This window comes from Kogia breviceps, chromosome 16 (assembly GCF_026419965.1).
Source record: "Kogia breviceps isolate mKogBre1 chromosome 16, mKogBre1 haplotype 1, whole genome shotgun sequence".
Classification (NCBI taxonomy): Eukaryota; Metazoa; Chordata; class Mammalia; order Artiodactyla; family Physeteridae; genus Kogia; species Kogia breviceps.
The window spans coordinates 48,945,255-48,972,368 of NC_081325.1; the positions used below are offsets into that span (position 1 = coordinate 48,945,255).

Sequence of the window (27,114 nt, forward strand, 5' to 3'; positions counted from 1 at the left end):
GATACCACAGCTTACTTCACATCTGTACTCAAATTACTTCCTCAGGGCGAACGGCCTCACTGGTGCCTGTTACAAAGCACTCAGGATTTTTCCCTCTACCCTACAGTAGATCTCGGTTGGAAATGATACATTTATTTTTATTAATTTGATTACTTGAATCATGGCCGAGGCGATGGGGAGTTTTGATCCCCGGTGCAGTAGTTGGCATATAAACAGGTCCTCAAGGGAGGAAGGGAAGTTCCTTTCGCTTTAGTTCCACAGAGCTTTTTGTCTTGTTTGTTGGCATTTGTTTTTCCTAGGAAAAATATAAAGTCAGATTGAAGCCAAACAAAAAGCTGTCCCTTGCACAGTCCTTCTTCGGAAGTAATCCATCTTTCCCTCACACACATTTAGAAAAGCTGAAGAGGAGCATAATCATTCTAGAAATTCATTCCTGATGGGCTGAAAGGGGAAAACATATTTCATCCTAAAGTGATCTGCTGAATTGGGTTATTTCAGTACCATTTCATGCTCTTAAATATAGGTAAATACCAGTGTACTTTCCAATCAATGCTCTGCAATTTTAAAGTGCATACAAAAGAAATAAAAAATCCTTTGATTTCTAAGACTGATAATCAAAGAGCAAGAATTCAAATCTGGGGGCTTCCCTGGTGGCGCAGTGGTTGAGAGTCCGCCTGCCGATGCAGGGGACGCGGGTTCGTGGCCCGGTCCGGGAGGATCCCACGTGCCGCGGAGCGGCCGGGCCCGTGAGCCATGGCCGCTGGGCCTGCACGTCCGGAGCCTGTGCTCTGCAACGGGAGAGTGAGAGGCCCGCGTACAGGGGGGAAAAAAAGAATTCAAATCTGTGTAGGGGTTTGCAGTTTATAGAGCTTTTTTGTAAACATTACTTAGTATTCACAACTTTAGGACAGTATGAATGAAAAATACTGCCTGCCATATCAATAAACAAAGGATGTTGCAGCCATCAAGCCATCACATACACTGTCCCCAACAGTGAGTCTCGAGAGAACTCAGGATAGAAACAGGATGCCCGCCACCTAGCAGTCAAATGCTGCAGCCACCCCTGAGGATGCACGCTCAGGGGACTAGGATGAGAAAGTACGGGATACAGGTGACAGACAGCTGAGGTGCATAGCAAAGGAATGACTTCAGTGGACCCAGACTCTTGCATCTTCCTATGCATAGAAAACTGCTAAATTCTGTAACCTGAGATATCTGGTTTTCTTTAATTAACAGTAATCTTTTGATGTTCCGACTATCTGGTCTCTGCTGCAAAAACTCCTACACACCCTGGCTCCCCTCCTTGCCTCTTGGGAGCAGCCCCTCAGAGCTATCTGAGATGCTGTAGCCTGGGCTCAAGTCCTCAGTTTTGTCCACCAAATAAAATATAAGTCTTAACTTTTAGGTTGTGCGTTTTTTTTTTTTTCAGTCGACGACAGCAGGGATTTTATAGTCAGCGAAGGAACTCAACTTGACTTAACAAGTCCAACAAGTGGCAGGACCTGAACCCAGGACACCTGCTCACCTCCACACCAGTGCACATATTAGCCGAGGGCCCCCTTCTTCAACGCCCAGCAGTCAACCACTCCTTGTGAACTGTCTGGAAACGCCCCTTCTCTAAGTCTTCACAGATTGCACCCAGACCACTTCCATCAGGTTACCAATGTATTCTCTCAGAACTTAAAATAGTCCCTGGCCTATTATGTTGCATTCCTGGTAAATCTCTTTTTCTCCCACTAGTAGATAAATCCCCTGAAGAGACTGTTGGCTCCTCAAAGATAAAGGCTTTTTTTTTAAACTTCCCACAGCACCTAGTGTAAGAATTTAAAATTGATGGTTAATAAACTGGAACAGGGGCTTCCCTGGTGGCACAGTGGTTGAGAGTCCGCCTACAGATGCAGGGGACGCGGGTTCGTGCCCCGGTCCGGGAAGATCCCACGTGCCACAGAGCGGCTGCGCCCGTGAGCCATGGCCGCTGAGCCTGTGCATCCGGAGCCTGTGCTCCGCAACGGGAGAGGCCACAACAGTGAGAGGCCCACGTACCAAAAAAAAATAATAATAAAAAATAAATAAATAAACTGGAACAGGGAGGTTATATTCCAAACAACGAAAAACAAGCTATTTTTAAAGGCTTAGCCAAACACTAACCCAGATGTGGTATCGCTGCGCCCACCTGGAGACTCCCAGATCTGCTCAGAGTACACACACAAACCCACGTTGTGCCCAAGACAGGTTGCAGGTTTTTCACCCTGAGGAGGTGGCGGTACGTTTCTGATCCCAGATCTGGGGAGTGTCACCTGGGGGCTTTTCATTACAAAACACGTCTTTCACAATAGCTCCTGGCCCAGCAGGTGCTCCAGGGACAGGCTGGAGAAGGCTGGAGAAGGAAGAAAGGCAAGAAGCAGAGTCAGCAGGGGAGGATCCTTTCACTCCCAAGCCACTTCCACCACTTTGCCTTCCAACATAATGGAATGTGAGAGAATAAGCAGGCGAGAGGAGGAGGAGAGACGCTGCCTTCTCTCTCATACCCAGACACGAGATAACAATAGTATCTTTAGGACATGGGAGTAAAAGAGATTCGTTTTCAAAATTTCAAGCTACTTCCTAAAGGAAAACGTCCACAAGCAGCTGTTTTTTCCCTTCTACACCAAAAGTTTCCTCCGTACCTATATAAACATGGGTGGTCATATCTGTGACCCAGCCTGCTATATTCACCCCAAGGGACAGATTCCATTTCAACACATAAAGTCACACATTTAGACGCACTAGGCCTACTGCATGCATCCATCCTTACAGCCTCCATCATGCACAAGGAATCCGTGATCACACCAATTACAAGCCACTGGACACACCCATTCAGGGCACATGAGACTGCGTCAGTTTTTCGCTCTCAAGATCATTTCCTAAGATTGACTTGTCAATATCTAACTCATTAACACTGTTGATTACCATTTTAAATTTTTTTTTTTTTTTTTTGCGGTACGCGGGCCTCTCACTGTTGTGGCCTCTCCCTTTGCGGAGCGCAGGCTCCGGACGCGCAGGCTCAGCGGCCGTGGCTCACGGGCCCAGCCGCTCCGCGGCGTGTGGGATCTTCCCAGACCGGGGCACGAACCTGTGTCCCCTGCATCGGCAGGCGGATTCTCAACCACTGCGCCACCAGGGAAGCCCTGGATCCCCATTTTTAGCATTCGATTTATATGTTTTGCAACCTCACGCATTTTCTGGATAATGAATATACCATGCGGTCTCTAAATTCCAACAAATGGGAGTAGACTCCCATGATGATAATGTTGATGATCCCTAACTTTGGGGAAGCCAACTTTAAGGTAATGTTTCTTTAAAATAGGAAAGATGTAAACTGTCCATGGGTGAGAGAACAATCACGAATGCTATCACTGCTGCTCCCTTTTCTTGAACAGAAACGTAATTCTTTTACGTGCCATAGTTAATGCATAAGTGAATGCAAAGCAGAGCCAGCACTATTAAAAACCTGTTGCACGGGGGTGGGGAGGTGAACAATAAAAGGATAGCACAAGGAAGCCTTCTGCCTGTGACAGCAGTTAAATAAATCTACACATGTGACAAAACTGCACAGAACTATACACACAAGCACACACAAATGACTGCATGTAAAACTAGTGAAATCTGAACAAGCTTTGCAGATTGGACCAATGTCTTGCTTTTGATTTTGCACTACAGTCAGGCAAAACGTTACCACCAAGGGAAAGTGGGTAAAGGGATACAAGATCTGCTTTGTACAAGACCCGGGAGAACTCCTATGAACCTATAATTATTTAATAATGAAATTTTCAGAAAGAAAACCTGTCAGTAGCAAACACTGTTTGCCACACATACAGACATACATTTTAGTCATATTCATTCAATCCACATTTATTAAGCACATACTATTGCCTGGCACTGTTGCACATGCTGGGGCTATAGACACAGAAATGATATCACCTTTGATCTTGAGAAACTCACAGCCTGGTCATCCACCAGGAAAGCAAGTTATGGAGGGAAGAGAAGGTACAACTGTACTCTACACGCAGAGGTCATATAAGGGTCTGTACATGTCACAGTCAAGCTTTACATGAAAGCAAATGTATTTGCCAATCACCACTCCATTCACAAAATAAATGACTACGTACGACCAGAATAAAATGGTCATATCAACGCAAGGTTCACATCATTAAAAAATCTCAACCCTGGAGAAAAGTTTCTGCTAAAGGTAGTTCTATCTTAAGAGCAAATAAATGTTCAGTTAAAATAAGCGGACTGCTTTCATAAGAAAGGGGGTTGTGTTTGACTTCAAAATGTCAATGTTTCCTTTAAATTGCTTTTTGAGATGTGTCTTTGGAAATGTTAAAACTTTTCAAGTTAAATTTACAGCTTAGTTTAAAACATGTAAAACTGAGAGGTGATAAAGAAAGAATATTAACTTGGAATAGAAGTTGCTATCCTTTAAAACACGGCTATGGATTCACTTTGTGTGTTATGTGCTTTCCTGGAAAAGTTTTGTAAGAGCAAACAATTTCACTTTAAACCAATATGATCTTTTATTTAAGAGGTACTTCTTCCCAGATTCTGATTTTCCATTAACAATATGTCAGTATCTTAACTTTAATTTATCAGTCCCTCTCACAAGTTGGCCTAGTCAAATCCTTGGGTTCGCTCATACTCCCAACATCATATCTGGAAACTGCTACACAAGAAAACGTAATTCTGTAAAAAATTTTTAAATAAAGAAATAATGCCATTATTGTGCTTTGGCCTTATTAACGATTTACTACACAAAAATCTTACTTTTGGAAACAGGAGAAAATAATAAAGGACCAGTGTTAGCTTTCAAAAACTGAACACAATTAAGATGGAAATTCTACCCATCTCTCCAGCCTCACCTTGGATGATCACTGGACTCAAGAGGGCAGAAGCAAAGATGGCAATGCTGACTACAGTAAACTCCTGACTTACACACAGTACCACCTGCATTGCCCCGAAACTTCCACACATGACCTATCGTCCAAAAAAATCAATATAAAACAGTATCTTACAGTCACTGTATAAAGTACGCAGTACGGCTTGTTCAAAAACCAAACTCAGGGGGCTTCCCTGGTGGCGCAGTGGTTAAGAATCCACCTGCCAACGCAGGGGACACGGGTTCAAGCCCTGGTTCGGGAAGATCCCACATGCCGCGGAGCAGCTAAGCCCATGCCCCACAACTACTGAGCCTGAGCTCTAGAGCCTGTGAGCCACAACTACTGAACCCGCGTGCCTAGAGCCCGTGCTCCATAACAAGAGAAGCCACTGCAATAGAAGCCCACACACTGCAACGAAGAGTAGCCCCCGCTTACCGCACCTAGAGAAAGCCCATGCACAGCAACGAAGACCCAACGCAAAAATAAAACATAAATAAATTTATTAAAAAACAACAACAACAAAAAAAACAAACTCAGGAGACCAAACCCTAAGAGTTCTCATCACAAGGAAAAAAGCTTTCTTCTCTCTGTCTGGTTTTTTTTTTGCTATTTCTTTCTATTGTATCTATGAGTTGATGGATGCTAACTACACTTACAACAATAATCATTTCACAATATATGTGAAGTCAAACCACTATGCTGTACACAAACTTACAGTGATGTATGTCAATTATATCTCAATAAAACTAGAAAAAATGATATGCAGGCAAAATTAATAAGACTTACTATGTTACAGAATTTTTACTGTTTCCATTAAAATAAAATACTTATCTAAAAAAAATTATCACAAGACATCAAATAGACCTAAATAAATGATTAAAGATAGCAAGTTATGAGACTGAAAATATTTTTTTATTTTGAAGATGTCATTCCTCTCCAAAAACACATCATATCAATTCAATGCAACCCCAACAATAATCCAGAAAGGGTTATTTATCTTTGTTTTGTGGAGCCTTATAAGCTGATCAAAAATATATTCATAAGTATAGTGGGCCAATAAAAACCAAGACACTCTTGCGGGCGGGAAAAAAACTCATGAATGTCAAAAATTGAGTATAGTGTTAAACAGATATTCTGGGTGAAATAATTCAAATATAGGTATCACATACTGAAATACATAAATGGTAAATCAGACATATAGGTTCCTTAGTTCACACTTTCCCTAATAAAGAGGGATCAGAATACCATGTTTGAAAACTTAATCTGCCACAGACTATGGGAACAACTCATCATCTATCTCTTCACTTGTATTTTTCTGATTCGATCATGTATCCGGCACGGAGCCAAGTGCCAAAATGCAACAGCCATCCAAAGCAGACAGGATTCGTACCATCACGGAGAGCATCTACAAGGAAGAGAGAAAGGTATGCTCTCCGCAGCCTGTGCATGAGACACAGGGCTGTGCGTGCAGACCGCCCACCGCTCCTGAAAAAAAAACTGATGAACATCCACAGTGCTAGACTGGGACACAGGATTCCACATACCTCTAGACCTCTGGAGCCTCCATCAAGCCAAGAACAGTCTCAGGAATGAAGTGGACTCCAGTACTATAAACTCAGTGCCAACGTCAGTATGCCTACAGCTTCTCTCCCTTATGTTCAAGCCACTGAAGACGGAACAAGAGACTCTCAGAATACCTCATTCAGAAACAGTGAATGCGCTATGTAACAAAGCTGTTGTTATTAAGAGGTATTTTCTCCACGACGCCTTTAGGGACCTGTTCCCTCTCCCTTTAAACAATATTAGGTCGTGTGACCCAGGTTTTCAACAGCTGGGGTGGTCAAAAAATGTTTATACCGAATATCGAAATAATCCTTGCCTCAGCAGGCAGGCTAAAATGAAAACCAGCTCTTCTGCTCTCCATCCACCCTCTCAAGTCTGCTGGACTTAAAAGCTTGACACCATCCTGAAGCCCCCTTCCTCCTCCCAGATCTTTTCCATGCTATTAGTTGTCAAGTCCTGTGGGTCCTGAGAATGACTCTCAAATTGATCCCTTCCTCTTCCATTCTCACTGCCACAACAATCATCCGGAGTGCCGTTAAATGAAATTCACATTACGACCCCAAACCACAGAATTATTCCCCACCTCGTACACACGTGACCCAACAACCACACGCGACTACTGGTGCACACCCTTCCTCCTGAGCACCACCGATCACCTGGTTCCCTCCACCTCAAATATCTCTGACAAAACTCCCATCTCACAACTTAGCTCGAAAGCCACTTCCTCAAAGAAATTATGTCCTAATTCTTTACCATCTCTGAATCCCCAAAATACCCTGTACCATTCATATGCCTTGCAATGCAGTTACTCACCTGAGTATTTATTATGGAAGTATTTTATGTAAGGGTAAGGCTTGCCTTGTCCCACCCAGTGCAAGGACGTATCCTGTGAACACAGTGCACAGGAGATGATTGATAAATATTTATGAAATGGAACTGACCTTGACCATTCATGTTAAAATGCTGGCTTCTTCTCAAATGCAAGCATTGTGTAAATGGGGCCAAAATGTTGATGAGTGGGGAGGCAGGAACTCCAGCAGTTCCAGTGATCTCGGGAACTGTGATTTCCTAAAACTCATTATCAAAATCACCAACACCCACGGCTCAATTTCATGAAAAAGGTATCCAACATCAAAGATATGGCAATAAAATTTCCCCAGACCTCTGAATTACATTCTCTCTCTCTCTCTCTCTTTCTCTCTCTTTCACCCTCCCTCCCTCCCTCCCTCTCTCTCTCTCTCTCTCTCTCTCTCTCTCTCTCTCTCTCTCTCTCTCTCTCTCTCTCTCCCCCCCTCTTTCTCTCTCTCCCCACCTGCCCCCATCCCCAAGGAAGGGGTAGACCTCAGGGCAGGACAGTCAAGCTTTTATAGCAGTCTCTGGAGTCAGAATGCCTTGGTCCAATCTTGCCTTGTTACTGTGTGAATGCATTCAAAGTATATAAATTACCTGCGCCATAATTTCATCATCTGCAAAATAAAGATTATGACACAGTACCTCCTTCATATAAAACATGTATATGCTAAATAAGTGCTACAGTATATAAGCGTTTGCTACTACTATTTTCCGGAATGTATATGATTTATTAATAATTTACTTAAATATTTAGAATGAGATTATCTACTGGCTGATTCTTAATAGATAAGATCTCATGTGCAATTAACAGCATAAGGACCCAATCCTGAAAATGGATCTGACCTGGTAGCATCTCCCCAGGCCAGGCAATATTCCATGCTTTTTACTGTAACAATGAAATCAAAAGGTCAAAAAAAAAAAAAAAAAAGACTGCTAAAGACTGCTAAAAAAGAAGCAAACCCAGAACAGGATCTCTGTTTTGATTCAGCTATGCTGAACACTGCAGGAGTTAGGGATACAGGAATCCTAGTTACAGCCTGAGTTTGAATTGACTGAAGAAGCTTCATGGATTGTCAAGTCTTAACATCAGTTAAGTAAGACCTGATAAGTATGTCCAAAAGGGTAATAAAATAATTGAGAAGGACCTCATAAATATGAAACATTAAATATCTGCAACATGTCATTCAATCAAACAGTTAAGATCTATGCTTCAGAGAACAGAAACTCATAAAGCACTTAAATGAACATGAGAAAATCATTAACTGAGGCACAAATTAAAACCGAGACAGCACAATGCTCTCTATGGGCAGGGACTTTCTAGTACCCAGATATCCCAGGAGGCACAACAAAGTAGGGAGAAACTGAGTAAAACAGGAATCAGAGCGACAAGAAAGCAGCAAAGACTCAATCAGGATCTTTCTCAAGATCATCCAAATACAAAAAAAAAAAAAAAAAAAGAAGAAGAAGAAGAAGAAAGGTATAAATAAGATTCCATGCATGATAAGCAACGTCCAACTAATTGACTGAAGGGCCTCTCCACAAGGTTAAACTGAGATTCCCTTCGTGAAATATTATTTTTTCATTAACTCTGTAAACGTGAAAGATTGCATGAAATGGGGGTCTAGCACTGCTCAAGCTTTTCTAATTAGTCCCCTAATGGCCAGAAGGAAAATAAAATTAAGAACCTCATCCTTTGACAAATTAAACCATTTCAAACATCAAAAATTAATGCATTCACATGCTTCAAAAGAACAGAATGAAGAGAATATGTTTAGTGATGACTAAATATGGGTATGTGGAAGGAGGACAAGGACAAGATAATTCATTGTGGCCTGATGGAGGGCCATTCTGTCCGGGCTAACACAGCAGTAAGCAAACTGAGACAAAAGAACTCACTCCAACTTCCTAACAGACACACAGAAGGCCTCATGGAAAAATGGAAATTAACCTCTGTGTGTGCATGACTGTGTGTACACTCTCTACTTTCATAATGGCTTCAGTGTTTCTTGATATTTTACTAAAATATAGTAAATTCAGATTACAGAAGCATCTTGGTCCTTGGCCAGGACAACCAGTTAAAGTTACCACTCTCCCATTTCTAAAGAGCACTGATTAATTAATGAACGAAAAGGGACAAAAGTAGTATGTGCTGTACAAAGACAGACTAAGTGGGCTTAAATTTTTCTCTAAGTAAGAGTTCCTTGAGGAAGGTTTGCATTTCTCTACTCCAGATAATATTTATGTTTTCAATAATGACTGAAATGTAAAAATTGGGCTATGGATCCAATTATGATACATTAGGCAAGTCCTCAGAGCAACTGCTGTTTAGGTTGAAAGAAGACAGTGAGAGAGCATTATATCCATTAAACACTCCTAAAGGGTTCCATGTTTCCCAATAATCCTGTAAGGATTCTAGTCTTATTGTCAGAAACAATAAACAATACTCTTGAGCAGATCAAATTTCATTTTATGCCTTTTTGGCAAACTGCAAAAAAACACACAAAAAAAATTATGTGGTCAATAAATGAATAACTCCTCCAGTCAGAACATTAATAAAAACCCTCTTACACTTTGCCCTTAGATAAATGACTCATGAGAGGGCCCAGGAAAATAAACCACCTCACAAAAACATCAGTGAGAGAGAAAAACCTCTTAGTTCCCAACTACAGAGAAATGGAAGAAAAACTACCCAGAAACAAGGCCTCTTATTCCACAATGTGATCAAAACTACTTCTACCCTCTTCCATTGCCACCATTTTTATTTGGGATCTCCAACTCTACATCTGTAAAATGGGATAATAAAAACGCCCCAGCAGCAACAAGCACACCGTGTACCCAGATCTTGGTTTCTAGTATCATTCTCTAATAACAGGAACCAGGTTTCCTTGGAGAAAACGGCTGATTCTAGGACTGAGGCAGGAGATATAAAAAAATGAGTATGTAGCATCTGTAGTGACAGAAAGTAAGGAAGAAGAGGAGGGAGAGTAAAGGCAAGGGTAAAGGGAAGAAAAGACAAGAGAAAAAAAAAAAAAAAAAAAGAACAGGGAATTCCCTGGCCGTCCAGTGGTTAGGACTCCACGCTTTCACTGCAGAGGGCCCGGGTTCAATCCCTGGTAAGGGAACTTAAGGTCCCACAAGCTGTGCAGCATGGCTAAAACAAACAAACAAAACAAACACAACACAATAAGGGGGTTTGTCAAAGGGATACAAGGACCAACTAAAAGAGTCCCCAATGCCAACGCTAGAACAATTTGGGTAACAAAATTAAGTAGTATTAAATTATAACCCCAAAGTATAAAATAACCATGAGTCTATATTAATATGTGTTTAGATAGATAATAAAATAGACAGATAGACAGATAAATAAGGGACAACAGACAAATCTCATGAGTTGAAGTAGTCCAAATAATCTGTGTGTAATTTCACCCTCAAGGAGGAAGTGCACAACTCCTCAGTCTTCAAGTGTAGGGAACCCAGGGTGACTTCCTTCCAAGAGGTAAGGGTAAGGAAAGAAAGAAAGAGGATAACTTTACAGTGGAGAAACTTGACCAACCCTATCTCAGCCAGGTAACCAAGGTCAGCATCAACAGTGATCAATCATTCTGACAGTATATACTGTTGACCTGATGTCACAACAATGGCACTTTAGCTCTGTGATCCTCCTCGTAAAGAGGTATAAGCCCAGACTAACCAGGAGAAGGACAGCAGACAAATACCAGTTGAGACTCACTCTACAAAATATTTGACCAGTACTCCGCAAACGGTCAAAGTCATCAAATATAAGGAACGTCTGACAAACTGCCACAGCCGCGAGAGGCCAAATAGGCATGACCCCAAAATGTAGTGTGGGGTGCTGGATGGGATCCTAGAATAGGAAAAGGACAGTGGATAAAAACTGAAAAGATGGGAATCGGGTATGAACTTACAATAATGTATCCATATTGATTCACTAATTGTAATAAACATACCACAAAAATGTAGTGTTTGTAACAGGGGAAACTGGGCGGGGGTATATGAGAACTCTCTGTACTATCATCACATTTTTTCCTGTAAATCTAAAGTTTTTCAAAAATAAAGTTTATTTTAACAAATGCCTGACTAACCTTCTACGCAAGGCTAACTTTTTTTCAAGTTTATGGAAGGGGAGTTACTGTTCAATGGATATAAAGTGACAGCAATACAAGATGAGCAAGTTCTAGAGATCTGATGTGCAACATAGTATCTATAGTTAACAACATCGTGCTGTGCACTTAAAAATATGTTCAGTGACTTCCCTGGTGGCGCAGTGGTTAAAAATCCACCTGCCAGTGCAGGGGACCCAGGTTCAATCCCTGGTCTGGGAAGATCCCACATGCCATGGAGCAACTAAGCCCATGCGCCACAACTACTGAGCCTGAGAGCCACAACTACTGAGCCCACATGCCACAACTACTGAGCACGTGCGCCTAAAGCCCGTGCTCCACAACAAGAGAAGCCACCTCAATGAGAAGCCCGCACACCGCAACAAAGAGTAGCCCCTGCTTGCCGCAACTAGAGAAAGCCCGCGCACAGCAACGAAGACCTAACACAGCCAAAAAGAAAAAGAAAAAAAAAAAATGTTAAGAGGGTACATCGCATCTTAAGTGTTCTTAACCATTAAAAAAAAAAAGCAAAGAGACACAAACTCTTGGGAGGCGATGGATATGTTTACTACCTTGATTATGATGACGGTAATATGAGTGTACACAGATGTTCAAACTCATCAAATTATATACATTAAATACATGCAGTTTTTTTGTGTGTATCATACCTCAATAAAGCCATAAAAAAAAGTTTATAGAAGTATTTCGTTTGTTCACAGCTACAGCACCTGTAGTCTCAAAACATGTTTTAACAATTATACTTTTCCATTTGTTTTCCAAAAGAAACAACATATTCCGTTTCATTTTGAGGGGCTCTTAGAGATTTGTTTTTCCACCCGATAAAAAGAAGCTGGGGTCAGCTGTGACACTGCATGGGGCTTTTCGAGAGGCTCACAGGAGAAATAGAAGAGTTACTTGCAAAGATTACAAATTGGAATTGAATCATATAAGGTTGTTTCTTGACTACAGTTGAGGCAGTCTGCTCAGATATACTGAAACCACTCTAATAAGGAATGCTTAATTATCACTAATAGAAATGACCTCTATTTAGAAAACGTTATGATTTTTTTTTTTTACCACAGATATTTTCATCTGATCATCTTACTGCTGTATTCTATATAGGCAAAGAATATTTTGTATTTCCTTACTACATCATTCATTTCATTTTTTTATTTCTTTACTGTCATCGATTTGCCTAATGAATAAAATCATTCATTTTAACATTCATTGCATTGTTTGGAAAAGGACTACTGAAAAACAGAAAAAGCAAGAAATTAACATATATATATTTTTTAAATCACGGCAATATGAAGCTTAATTATACATAACGCAACTAGACATATATAATATTTATCTTCCCAGCATCTTCTCGGAACCAGCCCTGCTTCATCCTAGAGAAATTCTGCTTAGTCTGTGTGTTTGGGTACGGATGTCCCTCCGCTTGGAGCCCAGGAATGGGCATGTGACCCTGGCCTAAGTGATCTGAGCATTCTCCCCCTGGTCACCTCTGATTGGTTTAGGGAACAGGTGACAGGGACAACTGTTAAGTTATCAGAAGAAGTGCTTGCTCTTTCTCTGAGAATATAAATGTCTTTATGATAGAGGCAACCAGCAGCCATGCAGTTACCACAGTTGAACCGTCTGAGAATAAAGCAAGCAGAAGCCGCAAACCTGAAAAGTGAATAGAGAAAGCGAGTACTAATGACATAATTTAAACTGCTGCATGGGGCAGGAGTTAAAAAACAGCTCCACCTCTTGGATGGACCCATTCCATAAGCCAATAAACCATAAACCTGTTTTTGATTAAGCAAGTTTGAGGTGGTGTATCAGTTACGATTGGGTTTAGCTGCAAGTGTCAGCAAACTTAAAAGGACAGTGGCTTAAGACACGACTGCAGTTTCTATCTCTAGCATTCAGAATGCAGAGTCAAGGGCTGGTATGGAACCAGGCACATTCTAGCTCACGGCACCACCATTCCTAGAGTCAGACCCCCTTCTCATGAGTTTAATCCGACAGCTAGACCTCTTGCCATTGCGTCACATGTCACACACAGAAAGGAAGAAGGGAGGAAGATGTGAGGTAAAGGGAATGCACTAGGTGACTTTACAGGTGGGTTCGTAGCAGCCACTTAACAGTAAGTTCTTACTGGCTGGAACTTACTCAGCCACATTTAGAGGCTAGAAAATGTCAGTCATCTTTCTTCCGGGCAGCCTTGCACACAACTAAAAATTCTGTTGTCACAGAAGAAGGAAAGAACAGAGATTTGGGGACAATCGGCCCCTGCGAATCTGGGTGTCTACAATTTCCAACCAAGGCAACTTATACAAATCATATACTACATAATAGGTGTTCTTTCAATGACTGTAATTTAAAAGCAAGAAACTTTAAGGCATTAAATCACTGCAGTACTTACATTTTGGGAATCCCACACAACAATGATACACACTTAGAATCCAGCAATATGAACATCTAATTTCACATTTTAGAAAATCAAAATTTTGAGAGTAGATCTTTATCATGTGACCCAAGTTGTTAACATAAGGATACAAATTCAATACGGAATTAAAACTACAATATATAAAGAAATTCTACAAAGAAAAAGACAAGAAACTCAACAGAAAAATCTGCTAAAACATATGGATACATGATTGACAGAAAGGGAAACAAAAATGGCCAACAAGAATATGACTTTTGGGGGCTTCCCTGGTGGCACAGCAGTTGAGAATCCGCCTGCCGATGCAGGGGACACGGGTTCGTGCCCCGGTCCGGGAAGATCCCACGTGCCGCGGAGCGGCTGGGCCCGTGAGCCATGGCCGCTGAGCCTGCGCGTCCGGAGCCTGTGCTCCGCAATGGGAGAGGCCACAAAAAAAAAAAAAAGAATACGACTTTTGGATTAAGAAAGCGCAGATTGATCATACACATTGACTTTCACTCTCTACTCAAATAAAATGAGAGGTAATGGATTTTTCTTTTGGCATAGAATGTGAGATGAGTCAATCACAGCAAAAAAAAATTTTTGGAAAGGCAAAAAGCAGATGGAAGAAAGGTAAATGATTTAGCAGACCCTAGAAAGCTGAATGAAGCTAAGCCAATTGTGAGGAAAACTGAGAAGCAATCTCACTTACCCGACAAAACCTTCCAGGATCTGGGAGGCTGTCAGCTCCACTTGACTCTAGAGAAGGGGGTAAAATTTAGCTATATCAAGGGAAACTGGCCGAGAATCCCTCTAAGAATTATTTAGATCTCCAGATGCCCTACCTTACTGAACACAGATGACCGCCCTCCCCAATGCTAGAAGACCCGTGGTTTACTCCCGGGATAGAGGAAAACGTGGGGCTTCCATTAGGAGTCCAGGGACACCATGTGAGTGAGGGAATAGTACGGAGAACAGAGTACGGGGGGCGCAGACTGCTGAGACGTCACGTCCAGTTTTCTTCCCGGTCAGGTTGCAAGTGGCTTCCTGGCCTGTACCTGTAGGCAGGAGTCTGGAAGCTCTTCCTTTGAGCACCTGATTGGTCCTAGAATCAAGCCTACAGCTGTGTCCTGCCATGAGGGGCTCCACAAGTAGTAGCCCAGTGAGGTGACTCTGCTGAGAAGCCCACATTCCAGTACAGAGCTTACAGGAAGCCGCTGAGTGCTCCAACCAGAGATTACAGAGATTATAAATGCATTCAAAAAACAAGAAGACATCATTAACAAAGGATTACTACAAGAACAAGTGATTTTTAGAAATTAAAAATGTGACAGTTAAAAAAAAAGAAGAAGAAATAAAAGGATGGGAAGATGATGATGACATGCTCTTTCAGAAAGCAGAACAAAACACAAAAGAGGAGCAAAACAATAAATGGAATTGAAGAAAATTGGAATTGAAGTCCAGGATGTTCAATGTGGGAATATGGGAGTTAAAGAGAAAACAGAAAATGGAGATGAGGACAGCATCAAACAAACACAGCCCTCCTGCTCCTCAAACTCTTGTTGCCTGAACTGAATAGATGATGAAAATAAATTCTGAGGTAGTACTCTCTGGAGGAAGCACTATTCCTGGATCCTCTGACATGTCCCGATCTGGTTGCTTGCTCTCTGAACTCAGTAAATGAATCAATTTGGATAACAAGGGATTTCTGCATTTGCAAAAAGAAATTTCCCTAAAACAAGGGTTTAAAAGTTGACAGAACTATAAAACCAACTGCAAATGATAGAACCTGCAAAATTTGATGAAAACCGATCACACAAAGGCACATCCTTGAGAAAGTCAGAACCCTTGCAACAGGAAGACACTTCTACAAGACTCCAAAGAGAGAGAGAAAAAGCAAGGGGGGTGGGGGGGAGGACAGGTCATCAACAAAAGTACTGGGAATCATGACGGCATCCAAACAGAAGCTGGAGTGGAGGAATGCCTTCAAAATCCCAAAGGAAAATCATGTCCAACCCTGAATTCCAGACCGAACCACACTGTCAATGAAATATAAAAGTAAAGGTTATGTTAGATGTCAAAAATTTACATCTCCTCCAAGGACCCTTCTCAGGAAAGAGGAGATGCACAGCAAAGGAGGTAAACAAAGGAGGAGGAACCGTGAGATAAGGGAATAGAGGGCTCAAGAGAGAGGAGAGAACTGACAACTATGGGGCCCCAGGACCAGAGCTGTGCACGAGGCAGGGCAGCACTACAGGCCCCAAGAAGGAGGATCTGACGCAACACCCCAGGAATCCAAACGCAAAGAGAGGAGAATCAGGGACTGGAGCAACGATAAGAATATTCAAAACTCGGTAAACAGGGCTTCCCTGGTGGCGCAGTGGTTGGGAGTCCACCTGTCGATGCAGGGGATGTGGGTTCGTGCCTCGGTCCAGGAAGACCCCACGTGCCGCGGAGCGGCTAGGCCTGTGAGCCATGGCCGCTGGGCCTGCACATCCGGAGCCTGTGCTCCGCAGCTAAACAAACCAAAAAAATCAGACAAAATTTATAAGAAAGGAAGAGTAAATGCTGAGCACAGCACAGCTTTGAGGAGTGTGTCCAAAGGTTTAATTACGTAAACACTTAATATGGAATGAACCAAAGCTGACACAACTACACTGGAGAGACAGCAAAGCGGTGGGTTTGGTGGGGGCAGGCAGGCGGGTGTGGAGAGGAAAAGGGCTCAATCCTGTATTACACACTGGGAAGTCAGCAGGTAAGGGCTAACACTACGGGAAACAAAGAGAGTAGTTCCTCAGAGGGCAGAAAAACAGGGTGAAGAAAACAAGCAAAGACTTGCTGCTGCTTCTTACCCAGCTGTGTTGGTCAAGCTGACTGTTGAAGCTATGTGCAAAGAACATTTTAATGAAAACTAAGAAACAAAATGAGGATCCCAGGGCTTCCCTGGTGGTGCAGTGGTTGAGATTCCACCTGCTGATGCAGGAGTCACGGGTTCGTGCCCCGGTCCGGGAAGATCCCACGTGCGCGGAGCGGCTGGGCCCGTGAGCCATGGCCGCTGAGCCTGCGTGTCCGGAGCCTGTGCTCTGCAACAGGAGAGGCCACAACAGTGAGAGGCCCGCATACCACAAAAAAACAAAAACAAAATGAGGATCCCAGACAGATGTGGGAGGGCGTTCCACGTGGAGTAATGCACAGTGAGGAGACCCTACCACGTGTCAGGGGTCATGGGGGACTGTAGGAGCCAAGACTAAGGAAACACCATGGACCAACCACACTGTGGTGGTGAGGCCAGATGGGGGTGGGCAATTCACAGAAGAAGAGCTGACCTCATACACAGGAGGATGTGAAGCCATTCAGAGATTTAGGGTAGAAGATCCATGTGACACATTTAGGGGGATGAATCTGGTAGTGCTGAGCAAGGGGCACTGGGGAATGAGAGGCAGAGACGCCACTTAGAACGATATTTCAGCAGTCCAAGAAGAGTTAATGAGCATGAGTTTCCATAAAAAGGCAAAGGATAGTATAATGAGGGAGAGAGCGTAGGAGAGAGGTTAAAACTCACTAGAAATCAAGGAAATACACATCAGAACAACAATCTATTACTTCCTGTCTATCAGAATGGTGTAGAAAGAGAAAGGAGAATAATACCAAGTTTCTGCAGTGATTTGGAACAAGGGAAAATTTGACACACAGCTGGTGCATGTTTAAACTCGTAGAGCCATTGATGGAAAAAATAAAAGAAAAATATGGCAGTAATTAGTGAAAGTAAGTATGTTTAAGCCCTATCTGATCACTCGTCTTAAAGACACATGTTTGGAAACGTTGAAGGCAACACTGCAGTAACGGGAGTTGAAGGCATGGAGGTATATACACTAGGGAATGGAAAAGTAAAATATAGTAAGTGAATGTGACAGAATACTATGCGGAAGTAAGAACTGATACCAAATGAGATATAACTTAAAAATACAGTGTTAGGTGAGAACTGTAAAAAAGAGAAATGAGTTTTATAACATAGAACCATGTATGAAAATCAACCACACACACTTACAAACACCACTAACAACTGTGCAAGGGCTCCTGCACATCTAGGGACATGCGCCACAACGGAATGTGTGCTTGGCTGCTTGGGAGGAGCAGGGCGTGACCAGGGGAAGAGGAGTGCAAGAGGGCGTCAAAGACAAAGGGAGTGAAATGACTGAAACAGGAGAGGAGCCTTCCAGGTATCAACAAGGGAGGTAAAGTACGATGGACTCAACTATCTACAGCAGAGGATCAAAAACACCACCACTGCTCAACACTAAACCCCACCCCCAAAGAAAGACAGAAAGACAGACAGAATCAGGATGAAGTAGAGACAAATATAAGTGGTGTCAAGTACAAAAAAAAAAAAAAGAGGATTTAGGATCAGAAGACATGGATTTCAAGTCTGGTTCCCAAATCTTCTAGGTATATGGCCTAAAATAAATATTTCACCTTCTATGCCTCATTTTCCTTATGCATAGAAAAGGAAGATACTGTAACTTCTTCTTAGAGTAACTGTGAGAATTAAACTAGAAAATTTTCTATGTCAGGTTGCTTTTAAGCCCAGAAACTGGAAGACAGTCCAAATTTAAAGCGGCCCCTATGTGGCATCACAAATGTGGTATACAGTGTGTGGATCTCTGGGATACGGTGCCATAGACACACAGTCTCGTGGTACCCGCCTGCTGCCCAGTAGATAATTCTGAGAACTACAGTTTTGAATCACTGTTGTGTTTTTTTGTGAGTTTTCTACTGGTTCCCCCCGCCCCACTTGAGAAGACTACTTCTACTGAAAATAAGTTTTCTGACACTCCATGGAAAGGAAATCGCAAAGGGTCCATTTATCAAAGCTGAGAATCACATTAATTGCCAAGGAAGCAGGCTACCTACCCCACCCAACATCACACCCCATCATCTTGGCCTGGATCACAGCACACACAATTCAAATGGGAGAATTCTTTCCCCGAAGCAAGTTTCCATTATATTTCAGTTCCCTAAATTTTAAAGGCAGTCAGTGTCCCTTGGACATGAGTAAAGAATCAAGAAGAATCAAATATAATCCCTTCTAGAAAATGTTACCCTTCCTGGTGTCTGTCCTTTTCGCCCATTACCGCAGCTGAGAGGAAAAGCTGCAGGGCGACTACAGCCTTCTCTCCCTTGCATATAATCTGCTCAATTTTTCCTCAAATTTCCAAAATACTCCACTTCTCAGCTGCTAGGCCTCTCCTCATCATCTCTGCCAATTAACGACTTGCTTTCCCTCTAAAATCTTTGCAGTCTTCCCAGCTGCCCTGTGCTCTCCATCCACCACAGTCATACCAGCAATAATTTTTTTTTTTTTTTTTTTTTTTTTTTTTTTGCGGTACGCGGGCCTCTTACTGCTGCGGCCTCTCCGGTTGCGGAGCACAGGCTCCGGACGCGCAGGCTCAGCGGCCATGGCTCACGGACCCAGCCGCTCCGCGGCATGTGGGATCCTCCCGGACCGGGGCACGAACCCGTGTTCCCTGCATCGGCAGGCGGACTCTCAACCACTGCGCTACCAGGGAAGCCCCCAGCAATAATTTTAAAAGCACATGCATATTAACTTACACCTCATCAGTAGAAAGCCATTGTTTCAGGAAACTCTATTATCTAGGTATTTTTGGTCCATATGTTTACAACGAGCATCTTCAGATACTTGCTATTATAAACTGAAATATCTAAAATAATTAAGGATGAACTATGTATCAAAGTAGATTATTATCTAACCTAATTCTATTAAATATAATATTTAGAGAGAAAATTTTCATTTGCCATTTGTGGTGAAAAACTGTATTACAAACATAATTTATACTTAATACATATTCCTTATAATAGAACTCTCAACTTCTCATGAAACTGCAAGAATCATGATGGCAAGAAATACCAGCTACCACTTTCAACAGTACCACTACTACTATTAATGAATGACAGTAATATAATAATAAACAATAAGGATTATCATGTGTCAGGCACCATATTAAGTCCTTTCCACGTATCAATTCACGTAACACTCAGCAACCCTGTGAGATAGAGTTAACATCCCTGTTTCATAGAGGAGGAAACCAGCATAGAGAGAAGGTAAAGACTGGCCAAAGTCATGCAAGCAGTGGAGCAGGATGAAAAGCCAAGCAGTCAGAGGCTAGAGCCGCTCAACATTCAACACACTGCCCCCACTGGCTTCAAAACAGCCAGAACAATGCTTTCTAAACAGTGGAGCTTCCTTCCCTACGTGGGTACTGGACTTCACACACTGCAGATGTTCAGTAAGTATAGAGTGAATGGGTGAAAACTTAAATTATTGCATGAACCTCTTTGGATGAGAAAATGTGCTAAAAAGATTGCTTTAAAATTATATTATTTTAAAAAAATTATATTATTACATTGTCGAGAAGGAAGATGAGGTGAAGGAAAAGCAGAAAATCTTTTGGCATATCCCTGTGACTCTTCAGAAGGGTAAAGGGGACTAGAGACTCATGTTCACTGAAAAACGGGAGACAAACTCCTTTTGTGGGACTAGTGACTACAGAGTATTTTTAGGAACATTTAAAGGCTTATTAGTTCTGGGGTGGGGTGGGGTGTGATGAATTGGGAGATTGGGATTGGCATATATACACTAATATATAAAAAATAGATAACTAATAAGAACCTGGTGTATAAAAAAATTAAAATAAAATTCAAAACTTCCAAAAATGGGCTTCCCTGGTGGCACAGTGGTTGAGGGTCCACCTGCCGATGCAGGGGACACGGGTTCGTGCCCCGGTCCGGGAAGATCCCACGTGCCACGGAGCGGCTGGGCCCGTGAGCCATGGCCGCTGAGCCTGCGCGTCCGGAGCCTGTGCTCCGCAACGGGAGAGGCCACAGCGGTGAGAGGCCCGCGTACCGCAAAAACAAAACAAAACAAAACAAAACAAAAACCTTCCAAAAAAAAAAAGTAATTTAACTTATAATTTCTTATATGATATCCCAATCCCAGTAAACTTCTCCATGTATTCCATCATATAAAATAGGATTAAGATATGTTAAATTTAAAACTGCTCCTATCTTCAACATGTATTTCAGACAACCCACAGCATCAAAATTCTTAGACCCAAGGGGGTTAAAAACCAAACACAGCAAGTCCATCCCTAACTCCAAAGACTTACAACCACCGGGCTAGGCAAAACAGCCAGGACGATCCATAAAAAGAAGTCAAAGCAACTAACTCAGAGTGATCATTTAAACTTCTAGACACTTTAGCTGGAAGTAATTTATACATGATACAGAATACAAAAAACAACCAAACAAGCTGAGGGCCTTATTGTCAGGAGCTGGAGTTTTTTCATCAGCAACTTTAGTGCCACAGAGACTCAGCCCACTGAGGTCTGCTTCAGCGCCCTTGCAGGGGTCAAGTCCAAGACCTGACATGGGCCGGAGAAGCAAGCAGGGAAGGGCAGGGAAAGGCAGGGAAGTGGATACTTGGTTTTAACATGACAGAACACAAGGGAACTTTGGGGTTGGCAAACTGAAATGACTCATTTTACAAATGAGAAAATACCTCATGACTTACCCGGCAGCACAGAGCTAATGAGAGACAACTTCAAGATCAGGGCCCAGGCCATTCTCGTGGCTGTGCTGCCTCACTGTTCATGTAATTTTTTGGTGTTCTGAACACAATAGTGTGCCTACATATTTTACTGACTACATGTTTTCATTTTCTGGACACTGTACAGTACTTTCCATTCTTGACAGAACTACTTGTTCCTCATTTCCCAAAGTAAAAACAAAAGGAATACACGAGGACCTACTGCACAGCACAGGAAGCTCTACTCAACACTTTAATAACCTATATGGAAAAAGAATCTAAAAAAGAATCTAAAAAGAATCTAAATCTAAATTCACTTATACGTATATGCATACGTATAATAAGTGAATCACTTTGCTGTTCACCTGAAACTGACGCAACACTGTAAATCAACTATACTCCAATAGAAAGTAAAAAATTTTTAAATAAAAAACAAAAGCAAAAGGAATATGCCTATTATCTTATTAAGAAAAATGACTCATGAGCTTAAACATCTTCAATGCACCACTGTCCTAATTAAAAATTAGTGAGCAAAGATTGACTTTAAAGAAAATAATAAAAATCTATTATACTGTACTTTGTATTTACTCATGACCTCTACTCCAAAGCATCATGACATCCCTATAAAAAAAAGTGGGGAAAAAATATAATAATTAAAATCTTATGGGCAGGGAAAGAGAAGTTAAATTTCTTGTTCCAGAGCATCTAGCAGGATGGATAACAGTGAACAAAACTTCTCATGCCCCAGGAAAGCAACCACTGATGACATTACTAAATATTTAAAAAGCACCAGATGCTGGAAAAACTGGACAGCTACAGGTAAAACAATGAAATTAGAACACTTCCTAACACCATACACAAAAATAAACTCAAAATGGGTTAAAGACCTAAATGTAAGGCCAGACACTATCAAACTCTTAGAGGAAAACATAGGCAGAACACTATGACATAAATAACAGCAAGATCCTTTTTGACCCACCTCCTACAGAAATGGAAATCAAAACAAAAATAAACAAATGGGACCTAATGAAACTTAAAAGCTTTTGCACAGCAAAGGAAACCATAAATAAGACAAAAAGACAGCCCTCAGAATGGGAGAAAATATTTGCAAATGAAGCAACTGACAAAGGATTAATCTACAAAATGTACAAGCAGCTCATGCAGCTCAATATCAAAAAAAAACAAACAACCCAATCCTAAAATAGGCAGAAGACCTAAATAGACATTTCTCCCAAGAAGATATACAGACTGCCAACAAACACATGAAAGGATGCTCAATATCACTAAATCATTAGAGAAATGCAAATCAAAACTACAATGAGGTTATCACCTCACACCAGTCAGCATGGCCATCATCAAACTATCTACAAACAATAAATGCTGGAGAGGGTGTGGAGTAAAAGGAACACTCTTGCACTGTTGGTAGGAATGTAAAGTGATACAGCCACTATGGAGAACAGTATGGATGTTCCTTAAAAAACTAAAAATAGAACTACCATATGACCCAGCAAGCCCACTACTGGGCACATAGCCTGAGAAAATCATAATTTAAAAAGAGTCATGTACCACAATGTTCACTGCAGCTCTATTTACGATAGCCAGGACATGCTAACAACCTAAGTGTCCATCAACAGATGAATGGATAAAGAAGATGTGGCACATATATATACAATGGAATATTATTCAGCCATAAAAAGGAATGAAATTGTGTTATTTGTAGTGAGGTGGATGGACCTAGAGTCTGTCATAGAGAGTGAAGTGAGTCAGAAAGAGAAAAAAATACCGTATGCTAACACATATATATGGAAACTAAAAAAAAAAAGGTTCTGATGAACCTAGGGGCAGGACAAGAATAAAGATGCAGACATAGAGAATGGACTTGAGGACATGGGGAGTGGGGAACGGCAAGCTGGGACGAAGTGAGAGAGTGGCATGGACATATATACACTACCAAACGTAAAATAGATAGCTAGTGGAAAGCAGCCGCATAGCACAGGGAGATCAGCTCGGTGCTTTGTAAGTCCACCAAGAGGGGTGGGATAGGAGGGTGGGAGGGAGACCCAAGAGGGAGGGTATATGGGAATATATGTATACGTATAGCTGATTTGCTTTGTTATACAGCAGAAACTAACACACCACTGTAAAGCAATTATACTCCAATAAAGATGTTAAAAATAATAATAAATAAAAAATTAGAAAAAAAAATAAAAATCACCAGAAAAGTCATGTCAAGAGAAACTACCAAAGAAAAGTTAACTGGAAGTTTTAGTAAGTCAAATTCTGCCCCTTACTCTCTCACCAAAATGCTTTGCAGTCTTAGCATCAAGCAAGTTGGAAATTTAGACTTCTAACTTCTCAAATCCATTCCATTCACTTAAATGGCTTTAAAAAGCAAAACCCTGGCCGCAAAGCAATTTATTAGAAGAAGAGAATACATGATGCTTGTGCTAATGGGTCACAATAACAAATCAATGCAAGGCATTTACTTTGCCATTAAAGTATCTGAGGATACTTGTAAATTTTACTTTCTTGGTTCCTAACAAGATGTAACACAGCCCGCTGTGGCCCAGCACATGAAACAGTCAAGATGCATCCAAAGAGGGGTTTTCATTTAACGTAGGAGGGCTATGGATAAGCAATGGTGACGGAAGACAGACAATAGCATCAATCCACCCCAAACACAGTCAGTCATTCCAGGCAGCAGGCGGCCAGGAAGCAAGGGCTATAAAAGCACCAAGCCCAGGACCAGGATAAACGGCGGCACGGTAAGGCCCAGGAATGAGTCCAACGTGCAGTTGGCAAAGCAGGCATGAATAACAATAGCCAAGACCACCACCCCAAGAGCAACAGTGGATTGTACAGATGGGTAAGGAAGGCAGAGGACACGGGGACAGGAAGCATCAAGCGTGAGTGGGGCCCGACCACTTTATTTATTTTTTTTTTTTTTTTTGCGGTATGCGGGCCTCTCACTGCTGTGGCCTCTCCCGTTGCGGAGCACAGGCTCCGGACGCGCAGGCCTAGCGGCCATGGCTCACGGGCTTAGTTGCTCCACAGCATGTGGGATCTTCCCGGACCAGGGCACGAACCCGTGTCTCCTGCATCGGCAGGCGGATTCTCAACCACTGCGCCACCAGGGAAGCCCGGCCCGACCACTTTAAAAGCTGTTCTCAACCCACCGCAGGGAAGATGGGCATAGATACCGATGACGGGCCTGCTTGGGACCATAGATACAGACAAATGCAACACCTGCCTGAAGAGTGGGAAGGAAGAGGAAAGGGGCAAGCGCTTCCCACCCAGAGAAGATGTTTTTAACAGGAGTTAAGAGGTGTGGGAAGTATGGGAGAGGAAGGATAAGAGAGAGATGGAAGGAAAAATGGAGAAAAGAATGGAGCCCAAGCTAGGATTTGAAGTGAAAACCATGGACCATATTGAAGGTACACACCAGGGCATCAGTTATGCAACATACATGTAACCCAAATTTCACTGACTGTCATTTCTTTCTGAAGCATCTGTTAGGGGATTTTGCCTTTTTCCTGTATGTTTGTTGGTAGTTTTTTAAGGCCTGCTTTTACTGCTCACTTGTCATTCTACTTACAGTAAAGATTAATAACACTGCATATGGTGTGTGATGAATAAGAAATCCAACTTATATGGCACTAGGTATAAAATTATGCCGTATATCCCTTTGAGTGTATAAGAATCCTACTTACATGAAGAGTTTCCTATGCAGAGAAAAGAAGTGAAACTTATTTGTGTATTTGTCATGCTTCGGTCTGCAGATAGGCTCAGAAAAGTAATCTGTGAAAATGTAAACTGTGTTACCCGACGATACTGTCAAACTGAAAAACATTTTTCAAAGTTACTGTAAACGTCAACTCATCCAAAATCTACTCAACCGAAAAGCCAAGATTAACATAATTTGTTTTGGCTTTAATTCTACATGTAAAAGAGGACTGGAAAAATAAAAGCCATGTCTGCCTTCTTTGGGAGGGAAAGCGGATGAAATTCAACTCAGTGGAAAAAAAATCTGCCTACTTCCCCTTCCATTGTGAGGCCTCTAAGAGAAAGGGGAAAGCAAAGGTTTGGAGTTAGAAATTATTAATGATTCTTTAGATAAGCAAAAGGAGATTCAGAACTGGGCACCAGGGTCAGGGAAAGTTGTAGTGGTCTGCATAACGTAAGGGCTCAGAATTATTTCTTTAACTTACTGGGAGCCATTAAGGGACGCGAGAAGGAGGGTCAAGGTGAATGATGGGTGGCCAGGCACAAGTTGTTGGATCCCGACAAGGGAACTTTTAAAATATGGTCTAGTATTCGATTCCAAGCTTTTTTTTGTTTCTGGACGTCTAACTGTTCAGTTTCCCTTATCTTCATAAAGCTAATTCTACATGGTCTTCTGATAAAAAGGAAAAAGCAAGGGCAAGGGCTTGAGTGCTTGTGTGAAGAGGTACAAAGTGCCACAGGATAGCAGGTTCGAGACAGTGAGACAGAGACAGGGCTGGGGCCAGCTGTTCGTAGCCTCTGCCCAGCCCCAGAGCCTGGGAGGGAGCTCTGACCTCCTCCCGTCGCTTTTGCAAAGGGTCCAACTAAATTCACTGGACTCTCAAAGAACAGCTTACAGCAGGTTTTGTACTCTGAGAAGACAGATTTAAAGCAATCAAAATGGTAGCTACTATATGATGCCTTTTTTTTTTTTTTTTTAATATATGATGCCTTTTAAAACCAGAGAACTCTGTTAGTATAAGTAGAATTGGCTGTCAATGAAAAAGAAAATTTTCAAGGTATGTATCTGTGAGTCGCCTCCATCTCTGAAACAAGAATAATAAACTACTTTTCCTGTCAGCTAGTCATGGACATGCAGGGGAGGCGAGTTAAATTGCTGGCCACAAAGTGCAACTTAATCTAACAGCTTTAAAAGAAAATGTATTCTCTCCTTTAAAAATGGGTATAAACTTCAAAAATCATTAACGACAGCAACTCTTGAAAGTTGTTTTTGTCATACATAAGAGAAATGAGGAAAGACAAAACAAGAGAAAAATAAAATGAGGAAAAATAAAATAAAATACAAAGGGAGAAGAATTAAGATGAAGGGTGAAAAGGAAGGAAGCCAAGAATGTACAGTGAGGAGAAGAATCGGATGAAGAGAGAGATGGAGACACGGGGAGAGAAAACAAAAAGTGAAACAGTTAACGCAACTACTTCTTCACAAGTTTCTCGGAGCCTCAGTTTTCTCATCCATAGAACAGGTACAAAAAAGTCTCTCTCATAACTTTACCATCATCATTTAAATAATATATGCAACAATCACATATAAAAATGCATACCCATACACAGTCAAGGGTAAGAAGTGGAAGCAAAAAAGAGGAGATCCTAATATATAAAATGACCGTGAATGAAACCTGCCATTGTGAACTTGGGGGTGTTCCCAGAACCTACTCCGAAATGTTCACTGACCTCTATTCACAGGTTTTAATGTCTTGAACTTTATTACTGATAGAGCATTCATTTCAGCCCACCAGGAAGAAAATTATTTTCCAGTATACAGGGGTGAAGGCAAATGTAAACCTTGGTCCCTCGTGGGGTCCAATACTCAGACGGAAATGAAAATGAATCCCTCAAACGAGGGCCTTGAGGTATTGTAGAACA

The 27,114-nt window shown here is 41.8% G+C and overlaps 1 protein-coding gene across 7 annotated transcripts in view; it reads right to left on the reverse strand.

Moving 5' to 3' along the window:
• KLF12 (KLF transcription factor 12) overlaps window positions 1-27,114 on the reverse strand; it is a 479,922-nt gene that overhangs the window by 382,803 nt on the left and 70,005 nt on the right. The window contains exon 1 of one of the 7 annotated variants that reach the window (XM_067016245.1): window positions 21,454-21,552. The exons of 5 other annotated variants lie outside the window; for them this stretch is intronic. The gene's annotated coding sequence lies outside the window, so the exon portion shown is untranslated. Of the gene's footprint in view, window positions 1-14,577; window positions 14,625-21,453; window positions 21,553-27,114 lie in introns of those variants that run through there. One more of the 7 variants, XM_059042244.2, reaches the window with a different exon arrangement.